General features: G+C 35.6%; 1 protein-coding gene across 7 annotated transcripts in view; it reads right to left on the reverse strand.

Annotated features, from left to right (window-relative positions):
* SYT1 (synaptotagmin 1) overlaps positions 1-25,840 on the reverse strand; it is a 1,170,968-nt gene that overhangs the window by 532,479 nt on the left and 612,649 nt on the right. For 6 of the 7 annotated variants that reach the window (XM_079937830.1, XM_079937831.1, XM_079937829.1 and 3 more), the window contains one exon: positions 8,126-8,230. The gene's annotated coding sequence lies outside the window, so the exon portion shown is untranslated. Of the gene's footprint in view, positions 1-8,125; positions 8,231-9,207; positions 9,291-25,840 lie in introns of those variants that run through there. The other variant, XM_079937835.1, reaches the window with a different exon arrangement.

The following is a 25,840-nucleotide window of genomic DNA, read 5'->3' on the forward strand; positions in this document are numbered from 1 at the left end:
AAAAGTACATGCCGTTTGGAATTTTAAACATTATTGTTTTATCTCTCTTCAACCAATTTTGTTCTAAAAATTACCAGTGGGCTAGTCTTTACATGTAAGGTCTTAAAAACATTCAAATCGTGGCACAATCCATTTAAGTGTGCCAACTACTTAAACAAATTAAGAGGATGCTCCCTTATCTATCTATACAAACCTTTTGTGAAACTAACCTGAAATGTATACAAACTAAGAGTGAAATTTCTTGGTTACTGACAAAAAATAAATTCAGCATGTGGAGATTAGTATGGGGCCTAGAGTACCAAGCTCCCAGTGATTCGAGGGGAAGATGATTCGTTAGGAGATGAATAAGAAAGAAAAAAGGAAGGAAGGCAGAAGAGGGCAGGAAAACAAGAGATGAGAAAGGAACAAAATGGTGGGGAAGGAAGAGAATGCAAGAGAATTGCTATATCACGCTCTTAGCTGGAGAGCTGAACAAATCTCTTCTACCCTGGCAGTGAGTAGTAACACGCTCCAACACATACGGGTCTAAAAGTCCAGAAGTCAAAGAAATCAAACTGTTGCTATGTGTTCAATATCTAAATGATGAAACAGATTCTCCAAGGCTAACAACTTGTCTACTCCACTCTGTCCTGAAGGAGTAGGCTCTGTCCTATCATTAATATTCATTTTGTGGTACCTAGGAATGGTTCCGAAAGTATCTATGATTCCACAGGAAAAAAAAAACAAAACAAAACTGGAAACTTGCATATGAAGTACTTTTTTCCTCCCACAATTTAAAAGCAGGGTGGTGTTGGAGAATTTAGGAATATGTTGGCTTTTTGTTGAAATGTCACTTTCTTGAATTATTAAACTCAACTGTATCTCAAAGTGATTGTTTGGCATTTTAAATTTAATATTATAATTTAATAAAAACACGAAAAATAGGTAAATTACTTGTACAGTCATGTTGTTAACTAAGCTTTCAACACAAGAATTTCCTGTACACAGACAGATAAAACTCAAGCATTTTTAGGCATTTAATGGTCTGGTTTATATTTATATATAAAACTTTTAGTGGCCTTGGATTCTGGACACTGGCTAAAATAGGATAGTGATGTTATTCTATTTATAAAAAGATGCTAGTGCTCTAGAAATATGGTCTAAGGCCCAATGGTTCACTTTATTCATTCCTCAAATCTGATAAAAATGCTAGGGATTAGGCAGAAAGCCAGCCTTGTAAACAAGGATCTGCAGACACTCCAAGTGAGACAGAGATTCAGAGCTTTGCTACCTTGCCTTTCTCCTGAGAAGCTGTGTCAACTTTTCTTAATAATCTTGCTAACGCAGAGCCTGCTTGCTAGAGGAGCTTAGCTAGGCCTTAGTAACCTGTGTTATACCATTTGTCCTTGTTTCAAAAGCCATTAAGTCATTTGTCCAAAAAAACATTTGTTAATGACTTTCCCCACAAAAATAAGCAGCTTCCATATTTCATAGGTGGAGAACAAGGACCTATTTCGCTGTTTATAATACATAGAATGCTGGGGGGCAGAACATCATCAGGAAAAAATATACTTAATCGACTCTTTCTCCTTCTCAAGGAAAGAGCAAACAATTCTAACTTGACATTGTAGTGAGTGTAGTTGCTGCTGTGATGCTACATGCTGTTTACACTTAGTTACATTCACATAAAATTATGCCTGAAAGAAGATTAGCAATAATCCATCCTAAAAGCAACCCTATGTGACGTTTCACAATAATATCCAGTCTGTAGATGTACAAACCAGTTCTCAATTATCTGTGATGAGCAGGACGAGGTATGTAAATGTTTAAGGGTCTCCATAACAAGACACAGGTGGATTTTGGAAGTATTAAAGCCAATCGAAGGATTTGAAATTCTTTTAAATAATTATCTCAGCTTTGTCCACTGGTGCTAATAAGTTAAGTTATACGAGGCTTCACGGTTTAACAATCTCACCTTTTGCTTGGATCACTTGTGAGTAATCAAAAGAAATTCCATGAAAGAAAACTATGTTATCAATTATCTAAATCGTATATAAGATTCAGCATCACATTTGAAAAGTGTTAGCACCAAGTTTGTTACAGCTGAGTATGTTCTGTCTGAGTATTTCCGTGTGCTTTTGCCCTCACGTTGACGAAAATATGCCAATAAATCTCAAAGTAGCAATTCCTAAATTCAGTTATCTGCTTTCAGCTAGAGTAGGGCCTGGGCTGATACGCAAGGAGACCTCAGGTAAAACCAGGAGGCTGTCCCCTGGAGGCCACACCCAAGGAACTGTGCCCAGAGGTGTGAGGTGGGTTTGCCTGCTCTCTCCTTCATTTGCTTGCGACAGAAAAGTTGGCTGTAGTCTGGGAGGGTGTAGGAGGAGGACAAGAGATAGTATGTCTCATTTAAACAACTGCAGTATCAGAAGTTCTCATATTTAAGTAACTCTCCGATTCTATTTGTGTTTAAGTTCCTATGTGCATTTTATCCTTGATCAGGTGAATGATTTAGAAAGAAAAGGAAAACATTCATCTATTGCAGGAAACACTTAACTCTTTTTAATTATAAGCAAAACTACATTGAGCAAATAGAGAAACAACAGGTTTAATGGGATGAGACAAGACCAAGTTTCAGTACCATCCATAGCTGGATTTGATTAAATGGCTATTTCGACCAAAATTCGTTCTTGACTGAGGCACTTAGCTAACTGTCTTAGGTGTAGTTTTGGGGGCTGCGGTAGGGGGGTTGTAATCCAGTATTTCCAATGAAATGTTGTCTGACAGCGCTGCTAGGAAATGGTATTTTAACCAAATTATTTCAGAAACTACATTATTTCACCAGATTCTCATACTAGCTGAGAAAGGCCATTCTCAATCTACATGGAAAGTTTCCAGCTCCCATTTTGTACAGACAGCTAAAATACAGAAGGCGTTTATTATCTTCATAAGCTTTCCAATTTTCCAGAGCTCCTCTTCAACAAAATGACGCCCTATGTGTATAACTAATATGTTCAACATACTACATGTGAGACCAGTATAGGAACGATCGGTATCTTTTCTTTTTATCTCCACAATAGCAGTAACCAAAAATGATGAACTCTGACCTCCTCTTATTTACATTACTGGTAAGTTAAGGAAACCAGTGTGTCACATCCCTTCCAAGCACTGAGTGTATTTGTAGAGACAAAGCAAAGCCAAAGAGAATCAGAATTAGTTCTAAACAACTAGAAGTTGTGGTTTAACTAAATACAATTACAGAAATTACAGAAACATTTTTTAATCTGCTTTGCATTTTTCAAAGACAGCAGAATACTTCTTTCTAACACAGTCATAAATGTGCTATTGTTATGCTAACCTAGGTTTCAGTTTGTTTTAGAACTCTTTTAAATATTGTTTTTAGATTTAGAAAGTGGATATTTTAAAAGGAGGCTTCTTTGCAATAGGACCTCTATAATTATTTTTAAAACTGCGGAAATAACATCCCCGGTGCTTACTCCTTCTATAACATAGCAATAATTTCACGTTGTACACTTTAAAATAAGAGCTTTTCTTTTTTAAACAATATAGCAAAGGTTGAAGTTTTATTCATACATAGCAAGAAAGGACTGGGTGCTCTCTTATTTCCAATAGATAGCATGACTATACTTGCAATATTATTTAAAATACATTTCTTTTATACTAACACATATGAGTAGAACGATGTTCATATGCCCTGCTATCACAGTTCATCTTATAGTCAATATAAAAGTGGCTCTTCAAGAACTCTCCTAAAATGACAGAGAAGCTAAAGGAAAGACACTGTTTTCTTCAGATTGGAAAGATTAAATTCCTGCTTTAAAAAAAGTGGCCACACTGAATGGAGAGATTTGAATCAAATTTATAAAACTATTAGGAAAAATATTGATCACTCCTAAAGGAATTATTTAAGATACCAATCTAAACCCCCTTATCTGAAAAAGCAATGATAATCATGTCGATTATGTAAAAGATTAAGAACACGTTTACCTTTGTGCAAATGCTGAAAGAAACACTGAAGAAATCTTAGAAAGATAAAAACTTTAATGCCCTGTTATGTCCAAATCATGTGAAAATGTGACTTCAGTTTGTTACCTGTATATAAAAGTGCATCTTGCACTGAGAGGTGTTTTGTTTTTTTTTTTTAATACATGATTCATATAAAAATCACTTCTTCCCTAAGCCACAGAAGGGCTGTATAAAGGAAAAGATCTAGACCTCCATTAATTTTGCCTCTGAGTACTCCTGGTCTTTTCAACCAAAGAAATATTAAAAGCATCCCCAAGACATTGTCATCTTTCTTTAAATGGTACTTTTTACAGGAGTACTCCCTAGTTTCAGCAGATTACATGCTACTGTCCATTAGTCTCAAATCCTTTTAGAAAATGTTACATAATATGTATATATATGTACACACGTACACATATATATACACACACATACGTATATATATATATCCTTAAATGCTAATTGAAATTATGTTTTACACAGCCATATACTTTATCCCTATTTAAATAGCTTTGATCAATTTCGATGGCAAACAAATTCAGTTAGGAAGAATATCATATATTAAACTTTTGATACGGATGTATTTATGACAAGAAAATCATTAAAAATTATTTTAGGGGCTTCCCTGGTGGCGCAGTGGTTGAGAGTCTGCCTGCCGATGCAGGGGACGCGGGTTCGTGCCCCGGGCCGGGAAGATCCCACATGCCGCGGAGCGGCTGGGCCCGTGAGCCATGGCCGCTGAGCCTGCGCGTCCGGAGCCTGCGCTCCGCAACGGGAGAGACCACAGCAATGAGAGGCCCGCGTACCACACACACACAAAAAAAAATTATTTTAAAGCACAAGTGTTCCAGGTATTTCATTTTAGAAAGCATTAGTTTTTAGCAAAACACTTGTAAAACCCACACCTATGTTATTCTAATGTCAGAAAGTCTAACTTTGGTCTTGGTTTTCTGTAATAGTAGACCAAATTTGCTCCATTATGTAATCAAACTGTTTACTTTTACTTTCCCTTCCCCAAATCATTTAATCACTACCATTAGGAAAAGAATTATGATGTTCCAATTTGGAGTTAATGGTATCTCTTCCTAGCTATTACACAAACTGGAAATCCTAAGAGGTATAAGTATTTCAGGCTCACATAATTGTCTGTGTTAAGTGTGAGTTTTTTTAAGATTAGATGACTGTAAAAATCTGTTTTGGGAATTCGCTATAAATTGATTTAGTATACTGAACTCAAAAGAATGAATTGATATTATGTCCATGGTGTCATTAGGCAAACAGGAAGTTCGAATTAGCTTTTAGATCTAACACATTCTGTATTTTATTTATTAATCATCCAGTTCATTTTGCAAGTACAATTAAGAGAAGCTACTATATTCTAGTTCTATTTTCAGTTAGCACCAAGTCTAATGTGCAAATCTTGTACATACCATGCTAACCATTTTCATATTTCTGAATTAGAACTCTCTGACAATTTGACCAGACAGAATAACTAATATTCTCCATTATGAAATAAAGTTCAAAACTACTCGGTAACAACTCTCTATCATGTGGTATTTTATGAAATTAGCATTTTAGCATTTCCTCTGTAGGGTAGCAACCTTTAGTTCTGATAAAAATACATTAAAGTCTAATTACCATATTTGCTCTAAAACATTAATAAGATTTACTAAGATATTCTTTTAAAAGGAGAAAAGATGAAGGTTGTATGAAACTGTTACACTAGAACATTTTGTGGAAAGACAGGGTAATAATTTCCCATAATATATCATTTAAAGTCTCACTTTAATCCACTCAATATATATTGGAATTAGTTCTGACTTCCGGTATATAAAGGCTTAATTTTTTTGTATGTGAGAAACTCAATACTCATATGCATGTCTTTTACTTGTCATTGTTATAATTAGCATTTGTTAAGAGTCCTGAATATAAATGTCACAAACCAAGACCAAACTTTTACCCTTCCTAAGACAGTGGAGAAATAAGCAAGTAAAATATTTTGCTCGCAGTGAAAAGCAGTTGGTTTCCTTTTTCTATATCTTTTCATGTCTAAACTTGTTAATTCAGTTGTACACACATAAGGCAATTAAACGATTGTCCTTTTGTCCTTATAACCAAAAGGTGGCACCACTAAAAAATAAGTTTTAGCTTTCAACAGAGATACTACATTAAAAAGAAAAAAAAAAAGGCATTTAAATGTCAAAGGCCTAGAAAGAAGATCTTGTTTTTGTGACTCGAGGCAATTCTACTTAGATAGGAAAGATAAGTGTCTCAAATGGAAAATGGTTTAGAAAATAACATATATTACGTTGATGGTAAATGAAAGCAGCTCTTCTTTAGGTCAGTGTATAAACTTGTCCACTGAAGATATGTGGTGAAAAAAATACTTTCTGGGGTACACAGATTAGTGTGGAAGATCAGGCAGAGTTAAGAAGGCTCCCTTTTCTTATCCGAAGTGGACACGTAGGAAAAAAAAAAAAGTAAGACTTGGCATTTCCCCTGATAAAGCAAAGGAAAAGATTTATCTGGACACTAACATCTGCTGATTTCTCTGCACTCATGTAGCACCCACTTGGGATGCTTTCCCATTACATTCAGCTAAGCACTTCTCTCTATCTCCTCCCATCTGACGGTCATCACTTAGCTGAATAATAGGAAAGGAAAGCTTATACCATTGATGATGGAATTAGAAATTTCTGAGGCTGCTGTCAAGGCTCTGTCCAGCAAGTCCCTTTCACTTGACCTATCATGCAGGCAGCCAGGGCACATAGTTGTTTTGATACCTTTCTCTGTATTATAATAAGACATGAAAGTAAAAGCATTTTCCCCTTCAAGGTTTTTTAATTTGACGCTATCTTCCTACCATTACTTCCTAAACTTTGTTCCAGTACAAGAGGATTCTTGGCCAACTGAGCTTCCATGCACCTTCTAAATCGAGTACTGAAACTGTATAAGCATCATGTGTACATCTATTAAATATACTTATTAAAAGAAAATAAGGCAAGGCATGAATTCGATATCTGGGCAGCAAAACGTAAACAGCAGAAAGGTAGAATGAAATCACAATTCATATGCAAATGCAGCTTTAACACAAAAGTTAAATGTTTGCATTATTTCAGAAGCTTAATATTCAAGAAAGTCAAAATCACCATGTATACAAAGCTAACCAGATTTGCTTTCTCAAAGTAGAAATCCAAGCCTCCTAATAATACTGGTGTCACTAACATGTTTTGAAACTTTACTTTTTTTTCTTTTGCCCCTCAACATAAAGGCCATGCCAAAGAACCTCAGGAAAGTAATAATCTGTTTTTAAAATTTTTTCTCCACTCGAGAAACCTCTCCAAGTTCAGACATTACCAGTGATGGATAAGACCAAATAGTCAGCCCCGCAGGACAAATGGAACCAGGAAAAGTCAGATGGTGGGCACTTAAAAGCAACAGCAATTAAGCAATTGAAAGTGGGTTGGATCGGTGGTTTATTTTTGTTCCATTTGAAGCAATCTAGTGAGAGACACAGCCCCTTGCAAGCAGAAGATCAAGTCAAACTTGACACTTCCCCTCTCTGGCAGCTGGGGCTGCATGGCTTGTCTACTTCCTTTATTCAGTTTAATTGCTTTTGGTACTCTAATTTTCTATCGTGTATTCTATCTTGTTCTTTTCCCCCTGGGCAGAAAGAAATCTTTCTCCTTTCATCACTACCCCCCTCTTTCCTCTCAGAAAAGGCAATCCTTTCCAGGAAGAGAAAGAAACACTGTGCGTGCTTTGGATGGGAGGAGGGAGAAGATGAGAGATTTGAAAGGGGTTGGGGGGGGGGGAGGTGAAGGATAGAGATTGGGGGTGGGGGACGGAGGAGAGGAAATGAAAGAGGGAAAGAAGAAGATGGGGGATGACCAACATCATCAACTCCAGGCTCTAAATCACGGGCGCTGTGCAAAGTGCTTCTCCAGGAGAGGCACATGTGGTCTCATTACATAGCTCACAATAGGCCACCCGGGGCTCCCTGCCCAGGTCTCAGTCTCCCACCGCCAAAACCTAAGTGTACCGAGAACAAAATCTTACGAACGGATTCAAGCAAACAGGCACAGCTGAGGCTGCTGTGCCGCCAGTCCCGCTGTCTTACCTGGAGGGAGAACCAGGAGGTGGTGCCGGGCTCCGTCCCTACTGCTTCCCCGTGCGGACCGGTGCACACACGTCCTCTTGCTGCCTCTGCTCTTGGAGGGGCAGCCTGCAACACAAAAGGGGTGTGTGGGTGTGGGTGTGTGGGAGGTTTTCCAGGGCCACCAGCTGGTCCCAGCTGGCCGCCCCCACCCTACACACACACCTTCGGGCACTGAGCCCCCCCTCTCAGTTGAGCACCACCCTGGGGGGGGCTTGCCCTGGGCGCAGTCTCAAGTTGCCGCTGCCAAGCGCTGCTGCCGCCGCTGCAGGAAGAAGAGGTGGAAAGACACTGGGGGCAGTACTCGGTCTAGAGCATCCCCACACTGCAGCTTCTCGAGGAATCCCTCCAGTGAGGAGGCGGCCGCCCATCAGCTCCCAGCCCCGGCCTCCTGATTGGTTCCACCTGGGGTACGCTGCGCCGAGGAGCCAATCCTGGCGCACTAATAATAGGTGGATCCGCTCAGCCAACAGCGCCCATCCCAGTTCTGTTAGTGTCTCTCCATCCCCACAGCGGACAGGGACCTGAGGAGGGGGGGTTGAGAAGGGTTGGGGGGGGGGGAACTACGAGGGGTACAGATGCCAAGGAGACGTAATCAAGGGCACCAGATAAACCCTCTGGGTAGTCGCAGGAATGCCCCGCAACCTGTTCAGCAAGCTGTAAGCACATGAGAGGGAGACTGCATAATACAAAGCTATTTTCTTTCTTTCTTTTTTTTTTTTTTACTTTCAATCAAAATCTGCCTTGATACTGAGCATGCCCGGACTGCAACAGCACCCTTGGAGTTCCGATGTGTGTGGGTTTGCAGGCTGTGGGGTTTTGAAAATGTGGGAGCCGGGAAGGAGAGGCAGAAGTTTGTCTTTGGCCATTCAACCCGCTGGAGTTGTGAAAGCAAAGCAGGGCGGGGAAAAGAAAGGATTCCGCAAGAGTGTCCTCAAACTGAGGACACAGGAAGGTGGCCCTCTGGGCTGTCGGAGGCTGATAATATTATCGTGTGGGTGCAGGGGTGGAAGCGGGGGTAGAACAATCTGAGCCTTGCTAGGTACCTGGAGACTTTTCGTAAAGGGTGCGGTGGATCGGAGATGCAGGGGAAGCTCCTTCCCATAGGTGGGGCCGGGAAGCGCGACTCCACCCAGCAGCCGGGGCTGTCAGGCAGCGGAGAGTGCACTGGGAGTTTCCACTGTGGCGACCAATAAGTTTGTAGACTTGGGTCAAGGGCGACGTTGTTGAGGATGCAGTTTCTGCCAGCCCCCTCCCCCATCTCTCCACCCCCTGCCAGCGCAGTGACGACTAAAGCGTGGGTTCCCTCCCTCCTTCCTCTCTTTCCCCCGAACGATTCTGCTCGGGAGTAAGAAGCTTTTCCCCTGTGACAGCGGTGCTGACCTGATTGCCTCTAAGCTCTAGGGCAATTTATAGCTTGGTAATACCGAGAGATACCAAACTGGGAGATTCAGCGTGTGGGGGCAGGGAGAGCAAGCGAGGCAAGGGGCGGAGCGGAACCTGGCTCGGGGTCGGACCAAGTCCTGGCTCTGCTCCACAGGTGCAAGTCTTTCAAAACGCATAGAAGCATTTCCATCTCTCACTCACTGACCTTGTTTACCGGACTTTGAATCTCTGATTTGTTTTGCTTAGAAATACTTCCAGTTTGTGTAAACTTGATCAATAGCTACAAATGAGAACTCTCCTAACTGGGTTCTTTATTTTACTGAGAAGATGATCACGGCATCTCAGTTAAGGAAATAAATAGCTATCTCAATTCCCCAAACCCATCCACTTTGAACTGGAGTTTCATTAACATTGGTTTGCAAAGGTAACTGTATCAAGAATTCAATTAACAGTAACACATTTCTTCAAGTTTTAATTAAATCTCTCCAATTTATGTAATGTTTAAGATTAAGATCCTTATTCTAAGTATACGGGAAAAGAAGACAACTTGATATAAACTAATCCTTTTAATGACAAATACCTGTGTATTCTCCAAAATTGTAACTATATGGATCTCCCATTGTTTAAAAATATTCCTCAAATCTTAGAATAATTTCATAGATGGAGAAAGATAATAGATGTTAGTTTAAAATCAACTTAAGTATTTGATGACGAAGAAAAAGAATGAGGAGGTTGAGGGGGGAGGAGGAGGAGAAAAAGAATCAATTACCTAACACTGTTTCCTAGTAAACGTCCTCACATGAGGATCATTATATTATCCACCTAATAGAGATCTTTATTCTAAAAAATACTCCTAGCACATTCTCTAGATTCCAATAATTAAAAGCTGCTTGTTTTTAAAAGCTGTGTCCAATAGCTGCATGTAGAAACAAGTAAACTTATTTTAGAAGAAATTAGTAAGTAGAATATGATTCCATATTAATCTCTGTTCCAGACTCTGATCCTATTATCAGCGTTTTAGCCAATTTCTCTTCCTGTCTACCTCATATGCTACCCAATAATCAACTCTCTCTCAGTGGTCAGAATCCTAAACAACAGGAATGGTGTTAGATGTTTACATCCCAAAGTTCCTTGCAGGAGACTGCTGGCTAAGATATGAATGGGTTTCACAGGTATATTGTGATTAACTTTGGAATAAACAGCATTTCTGATCATGAATATTAGGAAGACTGCACTTACATACTGGATATATATACGCTGTAATTTTTACAGAACTAAGATTTTTAATTCTCTCTCCTATTCCTATGTTCTCTCCAAACTCTGGGAATGATCTAAAGACCTCCACCTGGGCTCACATATCATGCTATTCTGTTGCAGAGAGTATATATCATCTCTTTGACTTTATAGTAGACTCACCTCCATTAAAAGAAAGATCAGGTCAATAGGCTTTTGTCTTTATCCAGTTCCTCAGGTACTTTTAAAATCTAGAAATGTCTATGTCTTATGCTACTGAGATTGAACTCATCCCTTGGTTATCCTGTATTTTTAAAAAATATTTGCTATTTTCAGAACTGTGTTTATCTATTTTGTTCAACATTTTGCTTCCCCATTCTTTGCTTAAAAAAAAAACCTTTGTTCATTTTTTTCTTCACATTTTTTGCTCTGAGATCTCATCATCATTTTCTTTATTCCTTTTTCAATGGATTCATCTATTTACTACTTTAATGTTCCCTTTGCCATCTATTTTAATAGGCTACAGGATCAGAATAGAAATTAAATTGGATTGGGGCACTGAGGAGAAGAGTGTGTCTTAGGGCAAGAGTGGGAATTAGAGACTTTAGAAACTAGAAATTCATTAAGTGCAAACCTAGCCAAGGTTTTGTATAGACCACAGAAAGAACACACAAGAGAGGTATCAAGAGAATTCTCCACATTGCTGAAAAGGCTTGTATATGCTAGTTGATCAATGGTACTGAAGAGTTCCATTGAATTAACACACTCATATATCATTAAAGTTTGTATCTTTAATAACCACACTAATTGGTAAAATCTATTCATAAGTATCATTTCTCAAGGTTGTGAAAAAATGAAAAAATAACCAACCTTTCCATATTTTGCCTGTATAGATTTATTTTGTTTCTATAAATTCATATTTTCTTTTATAGTTATACATTTTCTGTCATTGCCTTTCAAGATACAGCCATTTTTCTCCCCTCTTTCCAGGATACAGGATTGATTAAGTGTTTGTTTTCTGGAGCAAAAATCTGTATAGAATTCCAGCTTCCACACTAATTGTCTATGTGATCTCGAAAAATGTACAAAACCCCTCCAAGCCTCAGTTTTCTCATCTATAATATGTACAAAAGGACACAGCATATATCTTAGGGTTTTTTGCGAGGATTAAGTAATGCAATGTATATAAAGTGCTAGTTCCAAGCACATAGCAAGGATTAATGACATTAGCCATTATTATTATTTTATCATTATCGTTCCTCTTGCCATTGTTTTTGTTTTTCAGATTTCTAGGAGGTGGGACTTCCTCCCATAATCCAATCCATTTAAGCCAACAGTGAGTTGGACACTCTACGTATGAACATTGAAGTTAGAAGAGAGTTAATCCGTGTTATAAAAATTTGTTTATACATAAAGCATCAACAGTCTTCTATCTTGCATGTGTTGGTCTTAGACTGTAAGCTTCTAGGAGATGAATAATTTTTAGAGAATATGCACTTAAGTATCGTTTTGCTGTTAACATTTAGTTTATATTACTCTTTAAGAAAAATCTATTCTAGTGTTAAAAATATGAACACTGGTGTTTTTGGTTTTTAGGAGGCCAGTGGAACCAACCACATGTTTTCAAAACACTTAAAGACAGTGGAGTCATCCATTTTGGTTTCCTTTCTCTCACAATCATTTGGCCTGATAGTACTGCTAATGATATTATAGCCACCTGGTAAGGAGAACACATCAGAGCTGTTTTAGAATTAGATAAAAAGAAATTAACCACATGGATTTTTTAACTGGACACCCAAAGTTTTAAATAAAGAGAATCTAGAATTGAAAGAGGAAAAAAATAAAATGAATACATGGGAGTCAAGTCAAGTCTTAGTCTCTAGGGCAGAGAGTAAGAGTTCTATAATTGAACTACAATACCTTACAATTTTCACAGAAAAGAAAATAAAGAGCTAGAAGTATTCAATGTGGCTTTACAAAAGGCTTTTCTTAAAGTTATGGCTAAGAAAATATTGAAAATGAAAAGGAGAACAGTGACTCAAAAAGTAATATACTGTGTCAGGCTGTTGAGGTTAGCAAAAGGAAAATAATATTTAAGTGAATCTATCTCAAGAGCAAAATAAAAAGTAGTTTGAGTTAGTGTTAGCCAAAGGTTTTAGAAGGAAAACAAGTGATATATTTTTCAAATACCCTATCACACCAGGAATATACTGTAGCAAAAGCAATTTTGCTAATAAATCAAGAGGAACATTAAATTTTATATTAATTCCCTTTAAAATCAGAGGGAGAATTCTATTTAACTGAATACATAAGAGAATCATAGCTCAACTACTGCCTTCAATTTATGTAAAAAAAAAAAAAATGTGTGTCCAGAGGGATTAATTACTTATCAAAAGCCATAGAGAGAGTTAAGGTAGGTTGAGGCTGTGGAAGGGGAGAAATAGTCTGTGCTTTCAACAAGCTAAAATGTTTTAATAATGTTTAGGAGAGAAGCAGGGCAGACATTCAAGACTTCAAAATTTGATTCTGGAATGGTGCTCAGTGCTTTGATAGAAGGCAGGAAAAACACAAATACGTTTGATTCATTCTAGTACACTCCTGGGAGGGTTTTTGTAGAACCGACTATCTGTGTGTGCTTCAACAATTTATATGCAACCTGGTCCATTTGTTTCTAATTCACCTAATACTAAATTAAGCATCAAAACTGGCAGGCTTTTGAAGGAAAAGTTCATTTACTGGATACTGAACAAAGAGGAAAGATAAGAAAGACACAAGGTTCTCTACTTCTAACCCCAGAATAAAAGTCTCTCATAGATCTGGGCATGCTTCCCTTTTGGATATTGAAGACTTTTGACAGAGGTAACAGGAGCCTGAGTGATTGGTCTCTTGGTCTGTGAGCATGCTTAAACCCCACTGTAGTTGAAACCTATTGTGGATGCCATGATGATGACATCTCCTGGACCATGGTTGTCCATTTTGTATGTCCCCGTGTTTTCTATCTTAAGAGTAGAGGAATAGATTTGAGTATCAGGAAGTCAATGGGATATAAATATTAAAAATATTTTTGAGAAAATTGAAACAGAAATGTTAATTTCTCCAACATCACACAGCACATCTCAATCCCCAACACATGACAATCAAGAGAAATTTAAGATATATTCAAAATAACTGTGACTACTTCAAGAATTCCAATCCTTTTCTACTAGGCTCCAAAAATACAGAGTAAATTGAAAGATTTATGGATTAAGGAATAGCTTAAATAACACATTAATATAACTGTCTCATCATCACCAAGGGAAATGCATGGAACCAGAAAAGGGATATTTTGCCAGCCACTCTTCTTAATGAATAAGGTTACTGAGTTTTAGCTGTTGGCTTTAGAACTCTTAGAAATGTTCATTAGGAAATAGTATGAATAGTTTAAATGTTATTAATAAAGACACCAGTATATGCACCATCCAGCTTCAGAAATTAAGTATTGAAAATTACCTTTGCCATCATTCATTTGCTCTTCCTCATCTGATACTCTCCTACCTGCACCACCAAGGTAACCACTATCCTATATTTTGTGTTTACCATTATCTTGCTACTCTTTATAATTTTACCACATATATAAGTAACTCTAAAGATTGTCATTTTCAGTTTTTCCTTTTTTTGGATTTTTATAAATGGACTTATGCAGTAATATATATTCCTTCAACACACTTAGTTTGAGTACATTTTGGGATTCATCCATGTAGCTGAAGTTTATTCATTATAACTCATAGATTGTATTCAATTGTATGAATACATCATTTTAAAAAATATTTATTTATTTATTTATTTATGGCTGCATTAGGTCTTCATTGCTGTGTGCAGGCTTTCTCTAGTTGTGGTGAGCGGCGGCTACTCTTCATCGCTGTGTGCGGGCTTCTCAATTGCGGTGGCTTCTCTTGTTGGGAGCACGGGCTCTACATGTGTGGGCTTCAGTAGTTGTGGCACTCGGGCTTCAGTAGCTATGGCTCACGGACTCTAGAGCACAGGCTCAGTTGTTGTGGTGCATGGGCTTAGTTGCTACGTGGCGTGTAGGATCTTCCCAAGCCCGTGTCCCCTGCACTGGCAGGCGGATTCTTAACCACTGCGCCACCAGGGAAGTCCCCATCATTGTTTTTTACCATTGTTCTTTTGTCTATAGATAATTGTATTGTTTTGCTATTACATATGGTACTGCTATAATTAATTTCAAACATGTCTTTTGTTCTGCATGTGCATGAGTTTCTCTTGGGTATACACCTAGAATAAGAAATGGACCCAGGTTTTATAGATCTGAGGTTTTTACAATTTAGGGACCTTATTTTAAAATATAGCCCCAAATTAGGAATTGAAGTGTATATTTATTTGGAATGAAAAAAGTCACAACAAATCTTTTTTATTGACAATATGTCCCACACTGTATATTTCATAGCTGTGACTCATTTTTTAACTAGATATCTGTACCTCTTAATCTACCTCAACTATTTCTCTCATCCCCACCACTCTCCTCTGCTCTGCCAACCACCTGTCTGTTCTCTAAATCTGTGACTCTGTTTCTCTTGTTACATTTACTCATTTGCTTTATTTTTTAGATCCCCCATATAAGTGAAATCATACAGTATTTGTCTTTCTCTGTCTGACTTATTTCACTTAGTATAATACCCTACATGTCTATCCATGTTGTCAAAAATGGCAAGATTTCATTCCTTTTTTATGGCTGAGTAATATTGTATTGTATGTATACCACATCTTCTTCATCCATTCATTTATTGATGGACACCCTTAGGTTGCTTTCCTATCTTGGCTACTGTAATTAAAGCTGCAATGAACATAAGGGTACACATATTTTTTGAATTAGTGTCTTTGTTTTCCTCAGATAAATACCCAGGAGTGGAATTGCTGGATCATACGATAATTCTACTTTTAATTTTTTTAAGGAAGCTCTATACTTTGTTTTCCACAGTGGCTGAACCAATTTACATTCCCACCAACAGTGCATGAGGATTCCTTTTTCTCCATATTCTTGCCAACACCTGTTACTTGTTGTCTTTTTGATAGTAGCCATTTTGACAGGTGTGAGGTGATAGCTCATTGTGGTTTTGATTGGCATTTCCTTGATGATTGATGATGTTGAGCACCTTTTCATGTGCCTGTTGGCCATATGTATGTCTTATTTGGAAAAAAAAGTCTACTCAGGTCCCCTACGCATTTTTTTTTCACCTGCCCATTTTTTAATTGGGTTGTTTTTTTTGATGTTGAATTTTATGTGTTCTTTGTATATTTTGGATATTAACTCCTTATTAGATACATCATTTGCAAATATTATTAACATCTTCTTCCATTCAGTAGGTGGTCTTTTCATTTTGTTGCTAGATGTAGTCCCATATGTTTATTTTTGCTTTTGTTGTTTCTTTTGCCTGAGGAGACAGATCCAAAAAAATATTGCTGACTGATGTCAAAGAGTATACTGTCTATGTTTTCCTATAGGAGTATGGTTTCAGGTCTTACATTCAGAACTTTAATCCATTTTGAGTTTGTTTTCTTTGTGTGTGTGTGTGTGTGTGTGTGTGTGTGTGTGTGTGTGTGTGTGTGTGTGTGTATGGTATGAGGAATTAGTCCAGTTTGGTTCTTTTGCATGTAGCTGTCCAGTTTTCCCAGCTGTTGAAGAGGTTGTCTTTTCCCCATTGTATATTCTTGCCTCCTTTGTTGTAGATTAATTAATCACATAAATGTGGGTTCATTTCTGGGCTCTTTATTCTGTTCCATTGATCTATGTTTCTGTTTTTGTGCCAGTACCATACTGTTTTGATGACTGTAGCTTTGTAGCATAGTTTGAAATCAGGGAATCTGATACTTTTAGCTTTGTTCTTCCTCAACGTTGTTTTGGTTATTCAGGGTTTTTGTGTGTGTGTGTTTCCATACAAATTTTAGAATTATTTGTTCTAGTTCCATGAAAAATGCCATCAACATTTTGATAGGGATCACACTGAATCTGTAGATTGCCTTAGGTAGTATGGTCATTTTAACAATATTAATTCTTCAAACCCATGCAGACGGTATAGCTTTCCATTTGTTTGTGTCCTTTTTTGTTTCTTTCATCAGTGTTTTATAGTTTTCCAAGGGCAGGTTCTTTATGTCCTTAGTTAGATTTATTCCTAGGTATTTTATTCTTTTTGAAGTGATTGTAAGTGGGACTGTTTTCTTAATTTCTATTTCTGATAGTTCATTGTTAGTGTTTAGAAATGCAACAAACTTATGTATATTAATTTTGTACTCTGTAACTTTACTGAATTCATTGATGAGTTCTAGTTGTTTATTTTGGTGCTGTCTTTAGGATTTTCAGTGTATAATATCATGTCATCTGCTATTTAAAAATAGCCTCAAAATAGGATTGGAAGTGTATATTTATTTGGAATGAGAAAAGAAATCACAACAAATTTTAAAAACAATTTTTCTTATTTGGTGGAGATCAATGATATATTTTTGAATTTTTAACTTGTATTTTTCTGATTACTGAGAAATTTGTTGAGAATAATATCATATGTTATTGGCCATTCATATTTCCTTTTCTGTGAAATGCCTTTTCTAAATCATTTCCCCATGTTTTATTTTTGGTCTTTGATTCACTGGAGTTCATTATATATTCTTTGTATTAATATTTTGTTGGTTATATGTATTGCATATATCTTTTCTCAACTTGTGGCTTGTATTTTCATCTTTTTCTGTTTTTTTTTAATGAAGACAAATGCTTAATTTTAGTGTAGCCCAATTCTATGATTCTTTCACTTCATATTCTCTATATTTATAAAATTAAAAATATTTTAACTTTTGAGTCATCAATATAACTAAAATAATTTTTGTATATACCTTGAGATAGAATTTATTTTTTTCCTACTGATGACCAGTTGTCCCAGCACAGTTATTGAGTGCCTGTCCTTTCCCCCATCAACCTGCAATGCTAGCTTTGTCTAGATCACTTTTTCATTTTTGCATAAATGTTTCTTATCTATCTCTGCATCAACAGTACACTGTTTTAATTATGTAACTTTATAATAGATTTTGATATCTAAAAGCATTCCCCACTCCTCCTCCTCCACTGTTTCTTCCTTCTTCTATTCCCCAAGTGTCTTGACTGCTTACCTTAAGCATGCTCATATAATTTAGAATTCCCCTGTAAATTTCCATAAAAAAAACTCTGTTAATATTATTGATAACATTTATTACATATTTTACTAATTTGGGAAAAAATTGGTAGCACTATGACTTTGACTCTATCAAAGACATTATATACTTTTTCCCCAGATTTAAGTACCAGTTTTTATTGTTTGAGGCAAATTCTACCACTTAAAACTTACATTTCCTCATAAAAAATGAAGTTGGCTTTTGTAGCAAAGCTGCTAAACTAATTAATAATGATAATTTGGATATTATTTAGATTTTCTCTGGAGACAAAAATCTATGAATAATGACAATTTTCTCAACAGCTATCATTTTCACTTCTTTTGCCTGATTGTTGCATTGAGTAGATGATCCACTTAAGTAAAGATCCTTATTATTTTAACTTTAAGGAAAACACTTTTAATATGTTACCAATAAGTATTTGTTTGTTGTAGAGTATTTGACAAAGTCCTTATAAGGCAAAGAAGTTCTCTCCTATTTCTGGTTTACATTTTTATTTTTTAATCATGGACAGATGTTGAATTTTCTCTAGGTTTTAATTTGTTTTTTGCATCTACTGAGAGGGCAATTTCCTCTTAATACGTTAATGTCATTTACACTAATATGTATTTTAATATTGAATTAATCTTGCACTTTTGACATAAATTAACTCTAATATAAACCTATTTTTTAAATAAATGGCTGGATTTGGTTTCATGATATTCTGTCAAGATGTTTGGATTTCTGTTGTTGACTAAGATTCAGTTATAATTTTCCCCTTGAGCTGTACTTCCTGGTTTTGGTATCAAGGTTACTAAAGCATCAAATAACGTGTATTGGGTCTGTGTTCTTTTTTCTGTGTAGCACAACCTTTCACATCACACCTTTATGGATAGCTTGTTTTATGCCCTATATATGAAATGTTTGCTCACTCTAAAGTTATGAAGACAGTTTCCTGTGCATTCATCTAAGAGATTTGCTTGTTACTTTTAACATTTAAATAAGTAAGCCATCTGGAATTGATTTCTATGCATGGTGTCAGACTGGGGGTCAGTATTCATTTTTTTTCTATGTGAATATATGGTGGATTCAACTCATTATTTTTACTATTCTTTTAGTGTTTATATAACATATACCCTTTACTTATTGCAATCGCATACACATTATTTACCACTTTCTCAATAATGCTATAATTTAGGAACATGTAATTCCATTTATTCCTATACCACGAGTAGCATAAATCTGACAATTTATTCTAATTATACAAATATTTTAAATCTACATTATCATTAGTTTTGTACAATATTCACTTATCTTTACCCACAAACTTTTGCTGTTTTTCATTGTTTCGTGCATTTCTATTTTTATCTGGGTTTTCCTCCAGCCTGAAAAACATCTTATAACTTATGTTGTGGTACAAGACAGCTATTCACAAATTCTCTGAACTTTAGTTTGTTTAAAAATGTCTTTAATTTCATCTTAATTTTTGAAGTATATTTTCATTGAACATAGAAATATAGGCTGATAAAATATGTGTTTTTTCCCCAGGACTTTAGAAACATTATTGAATTATCTTCTAGTTTGCAATGGTTTTGATGAGAATGATTTTTTTTTTTTCTTTCTCGGCCTGCATAAAATATGTTCATTTTCTCTGACTGCTTTTGGGATTTTCATTTTTCAAATCAATTTCAATATGATTTGTTTGGTTTCAGTTTTTTTGTGTGTTTATTTTGCTTGGGGTCATTGAGCTTCTTTAATCTGTAAACAGAGTTTCAAATGAATTAGGGAAAATTCTGAAAATTTTTAAAATATTTCTTCTCATTCCAACCACATTTCCTCTTTTCTAGGATTCCACGTCTGTATATGTTAGACTGCTTAATATTTTTCCACAGGTATCCAAAACTCAGGGGTTTTCCCTCCCTTTTACTCTTTTTGCTTCTGTGTTAATAGTTCTATTGCTATGTCCTTATACACACTTTTTTTTCCCCACCCCTCGTTATCTCATCTGTTATTTAGTCTATCAATTCTCATTTTGAATATTGTGCTTTCAGCTTCAGAATGTCATTTGTTTTATATCTTCTGTTTCTCCCTCTGTTATGTTTATATTTAGCTTTAAGCATGAACTTATCTCATTTGAAATCCTTGTTAACTCTATCATCTATTATTTCTGTATTTTTTCTTATTGATTGATTTCCCTCATGATTATGTGTCAAAGTTGCTTCCTTCTTCTTTCTAGTATTTTTTTATTGGATACAGGACATTGTGAATATTACATTGTCAAATGTCTGAATACTACGGTCTTCCTTTAAAGTGTGCTGAAGTTTATTTTGGCATGCAGACTAATTTCTCTTAGACCAATTTGTTCATGTTAAGGTTTATTTACAACCCAAGGTACAACTGCTTTTTGTAAATAAAATTTTATTAGAATCCAGCTACACCCATTTGTTTGTCTGTTGTCCATGGCTGCTTTCACATAGCAGAGATAAGCGTTTGGTACTCATAGATGTTATATGACCTACAAAGCCTAAAATATTTGTGATCTAGTATTTTACAAAGACAAGTTTGCTGATTCCTGTCTTAGGCAAGTATGTGGACCTGAGTGAAGTCAGTAATAATGACATGTTTAAGATGAGACACATTTGGGAGATGTTTAAAAACATGTATTTAAAGGTTTTCCAGGTCAAAGGTGGTAGAGAGGGAGGAATTTAGACAAAAGTCTAGATATCTGAGCTGGTTAATTGAAATATTAGAGTCATTGACTGGAGAGCAAATACAGAGAAAAGTATGCTTTAAAAAGAATGTGAGTTCAGTGTGGGGTTTTAGAGTTTAAGTTGCCTATGGAAAGGAGATCTGGTGATGTCACTTAAGTCAGTAATTCTCAGGTCTGGGAATTTGGTCAAGGTTAGAGATAACAATTTGGGGACAGTTATTGTTGATTTATGATTGAATTCATAGAAATAAGAAAAATTCTCACCATTTCTATTATTTTGCTAGCATATGCTTTTAAACAAGGGAATAAGCAAGCATACTGATATCACAACAACTTTAACCCTGTTTAAAAAGTTCCTGGGGGCTTCCCTGGTGGCACAATGGTTGAGAGTCCACCTGTCGATGCAGGGGACACGGGTTCGTGCCCTGGTCCAGGAAGATCCCACATGCTGCGGAGCAGCTGGGCCTGTGAGCCATGGCCACTGGGCCTGCGCGTCCGGAGCCTGTGCTCCGCAACGGGAGAGGCCACAACAGTAAGAGGTCCACGTACCGTAAAAAAATAAATAAATAAAATAAAATAATAAAAAGTTCCTTAGATCTTAATTTCATATAAAGAATACCATGAAGAGATACCTTTACTTATAATAAACAAAAAAATATTGAATAAGTAAAAAGTTTATTTGTAAGGCAATTGTTTGGAAGTTAAATATATATATTTAAGTGGAAACACTCTCAAAATACTCCTCTAGAGAATTCACAAAACTTGTAAAATCTATTACAAGCTCAAAGTTTAGTAATATTAATCCCATGTTTAGTATTCCTAACTGCCACTTCAAATATGGTTTCTAAAGGAAAAAAACATCAGTGCTGTATCTCAGAATATTAAAAAGATATTTTCAAAATTAGCATATTTTATAATAGTAATATGTTGGGTTTTATAGTATACTTTTTACCCATATCATTTCAGTGTAATAGTCCTCTGATGTCATTCCTATTGTTCCCACTTAACAGAGGATGAAAGAGGGTCAGATTGTTTAAAAGGCTTGCAATTAAAGGTAATAGGGAGTATAACCTGGTTCTACCAATGCAATGTCTTTTGTTTTACCCAGTCTCCCTCTTTACTTTCTGCATTGGTAGTGGCAGAGCACACATTGAAACCAGGCAAATCTAGAATGGAATGTCTAGGGCTAGTTTCAGGGTATATCAGTAAGCATGAACAAAACATGGAGCAACTAGGTGAAGGTAGCCATTTTCATTCAACGATCAAAAAAGTTTTTCCCAAGAGATGAAAGTACTGTGGTGATGTTGGGTTAAAGATTAAGAATTTAACATCAATGGTGTTGAGATGAGCAGATGGGAAGCAGATTCTGTGCATGTCTAATAGATCAGAAGATTTTGAAACTGACTAACAGAAGGTGAAAGGGAAAGAACATGGACTGCTTTGAAAACAGGTAGCAAAGAGCCAGTAAATAATGGCAATTTAACCAAGCTTGAATTGACCTAAAGTTTGGGAAATTAACTTTGCTGTGCTGCCTGTTCCTAAGGCAATGTTAGATATTTGATCATAAGAGAGACTGTAGTAAAAATTAAAGTATACAAAATTGATATTTCTATGATTTGAGTTTGTTTAAATAATGGTGAAAGAATTATGAACTTCATACAATCTATTCAGTGATTATTGCTTATAATTGTCTTATTCTTTTTAAAATGTCTCCATTTCCCTGCTTAAGTATGGGTTTCTCAGCTGAGCAATCCAGGTGTTTATACTTTCCCTTAAACTGCAGAGTTTTCAAAACATTAAAAAAAATGAACTGGAATTTTAAATTAATCTCAATTAGAATAGATGTATTTAATCTCAAATTTAACATATAGGATCTTAAGTTTTATACAGTACTTTAAATTTTTGTAGCATTTATCTGTTTGCAAAGCACATATTGAACACTGCTAAAATAAAAAATGATTAAGCAATCTACATTGTTAATATCCCCAGAAATGGAAAGAAGTTTAACTTCTAAATACAAAATAAACTGTTCATGGTTTAATTATAGTGGTTTTTTTCTTTAAATAAATGTCTTAAGTATTTCTTTATCAACTGACTCAAGTCTCAATTCTGATACTTTCAGGCAACCCATCATAAGTTAGAAACTTATTTCCTACCCTTTCTCGATTAAAAATGTCTTCCTCTGAATGCCTCACAATATTTTTTGTTGTTTGTTTTTTGAAAACTTGTTAGTGGTTTAAGTTACTTATCCTTTATAATTACAAGCTTAGGATTTCAGAAGGATTTAACAGATGAAGTTTATGGAGAGACTGATGGAAAGTTGTTGCCTACTTATTATTTCTGTAGGTTTGCAGCCAAGGGCCTGGTTATGGGTCTGTGAGCATTATTGAGAAGAAGAACTGGACATGGAATAGACAGAACAAACTAGAAACTGCCAGGTTCTTTCTGTTACATGTAATCTGCCAGGTTCTATCTGATACCACATCTAAGCATGAGGACCTTCCGAGAACAATAGATACAGCTTCACTTATGTCTTCCATACGTACACAAGTACCTTTGGACCAACTCTATTTAGGCATTATACATAGAAGAAGATTCTGGAAAATGGACTTCTCATCTAACCACACTGACACAGAAATATGTGAGAAAGATTATATATTATGAAATTTTAAAATCATATATATGAAATTTAAATTACATATGAAATTTAAAAATCAATATCATTATTTGCAAATTACATGTTTCTATATGCAGAAACTATGAAAAAATCTAGTCTTAGAATTAATAAATAAATTTACCAAGTTTTCTTCATAAATGATCAATATACAAAACTAATTTCTGTAACTATTAGAAACAAATAATTAGAAGTGATATTTAATATTACATCATTTACAATAACATCAATGGATATTAAATACCTAGAAATAAATCTAGGAAAATATGGTTATGATGTCTACATTAAATATTATAAATATTGATGAGAAAAATTTAAGAAAACAAATAAATGAAAAAATATCATATTCTTATATTGGAGAAATAAATAATAGGATGCCAAAATCTCCCATATAAATTTATAGATAAAATTCAATATCAATTTTAATGTAAACTGACAAGCTGATTAAATATTTATATGGAGGTAAAAAGGCTTATACTTTCTGTGAAAGTCTCAAATACATTTAACAGAGTTGAGAGTCTTACAATAGTAGATATGAAACTTATTACAAAGACTCATATTCAAAACTGTGCGTTACTGGTACAAGAATAGACAAATAGTCCAACAGATCTGAAAGTAGAGTCCAGAAACACTCTCACATATATATAGTCACCTGATCTGTACCAAAGGCACATCGCTAATTCAGTGGGGGAAAGGATTTATTTTCAACAAATGACATTAAACCAATTAGATACATTTATCCAATGGAATAATTGGAAATAGATCATAGACCTAAATGTGAAAAGAAAAACAGTAAAGCTTCTGGAATAAAGCATAGAAGAACATCTTCATCAGCCTGAGGTAGGCAAATAATTCTTAAATGCAACACAGAAATAGCTAGCCATTAATGGAAAGACTGACATAATGGACTTCATTAGATTAAGAATTTCTGACCATCAAAGACAACATTCAAAGAATGAAAAGACAGAACACAAACTGAGAGAAATCATTTGTAATGCATATATCTGACAAAGGACTTAAATCCAGAACAATTAAAGAATTCCTAGGCTCTTAGAACAAACTAATAACTATAAAGGAAAATATAAATTAAAGTTGATCAACATTAAAAATCTCTTCAAAAGAAACTTAAGAAACTGAATAGGCAAGCCACGTATTGGGAAATATTATTCACAAACGTATATCCTGTTTGTGTCCAGGATATATTAACAATTCTTAGAGCACAATAATAAAGACTGCTAAACAATTAAAAAACGGTGGAAGAGTTCAACACATGATTCACATAGTGTGAATGGCTAATAAGAACATGAAAAAGTGCTCAGATCATTAGTGTTCATAAAATTAAAAGCACATGAAATATCCCAACAAAACCTGCCGACAAAGAAAAGTGCAAGAGCAGATCACTTTACTGGTTAATTTTACCAAATTTTTAAAGGATTCTCTCAAATCCTTCTCAAATTCTTTCGAAAATCAAAAGAGGAGGAAACACTATTTTCACACATTCTTTGAGGCTAGCCTGGCAAAAAGCCAAAGATATCACAAGAAAAGTACTGACCAATATCTCTTATGAACATAGATGCAAAAATCCTGGATAATATACTAGCAAACTGAATCTAATAGCCTATATAAAGGATTAAACACCATGACCAAGTGGGATTTATTCCACAAATCCAAGAGTAACTAAACATGCAAAAATCAATATAATATAACCAACTAATGATGGAAGGTTAAAAAAAAAATGTTCATCTCAATTGAGCAGAAACAGCATTTCACAAAAGCCAACCCCATTTCATGATGATAACATTCAACAAACTAGGAATAGAAGGGGTCTTACTCAACATAAAGGGGTCTTACTCAAGATAAAGGGCATTTATGAAGAACCCACATCTCAATAATGAAATACTGAAAGCTTTCCCCTTAAGATGAGGAAAAAGAAAGTGATTCCACTTTTGCACTGCTATTGAACACTGTACTGGAAGTTATAGCTAGAGAAATTAGGCAAGGAAAATAACTAAAAGTCATCCAAACTGGAAAAGAAGAAATAACAAAAACTATATTCTCAGATAACCGGATCTTATGTATGGAAAATCTGAAAGAATGCACAATACAACTATTAGAAGAATAAACCAATTCAGAGGGCAGACAGCAGAAGCAAGAAGAACTACAATCCTGCAGCCTGTCGGAGGAAAGCCACATACACAGGAAGAGAGACAACATGAAAAGGCAGAGGACTATGTACTAGATGAAGGAACAAGACAAAATCCCAGAAAAACAACTAAATGAAGTGGAGATAGGCAACCTTCCAGAAAAAGAATTCAGAATAATGATAGTGAAGATGATCCAGGACCTCGGAAAAAAGAATGTTTAACAAAGACCTAGAATGTTTAACAAGAAATGTTTAACAAAGACCTAGAAGAATTAAATATCAAACAAACAGAGATGAACAATACAATAACTGGAATGAAAAATATACTAGAAGGAATCAATAGCAGAATAACTGAGGCAGAAG

Source organism: Stenella coeruleoalba, assembly GCF_951394435.1.
Source record: "Stenella coeruleoalba genome assembly, chromosome: 11".
Lineage (NCBI taxonomy): Eukaryota > Metazoa > Chordata > Mammalia > Artiodactyla > Delphinidae > Stenella > Stenella coeruleoalba.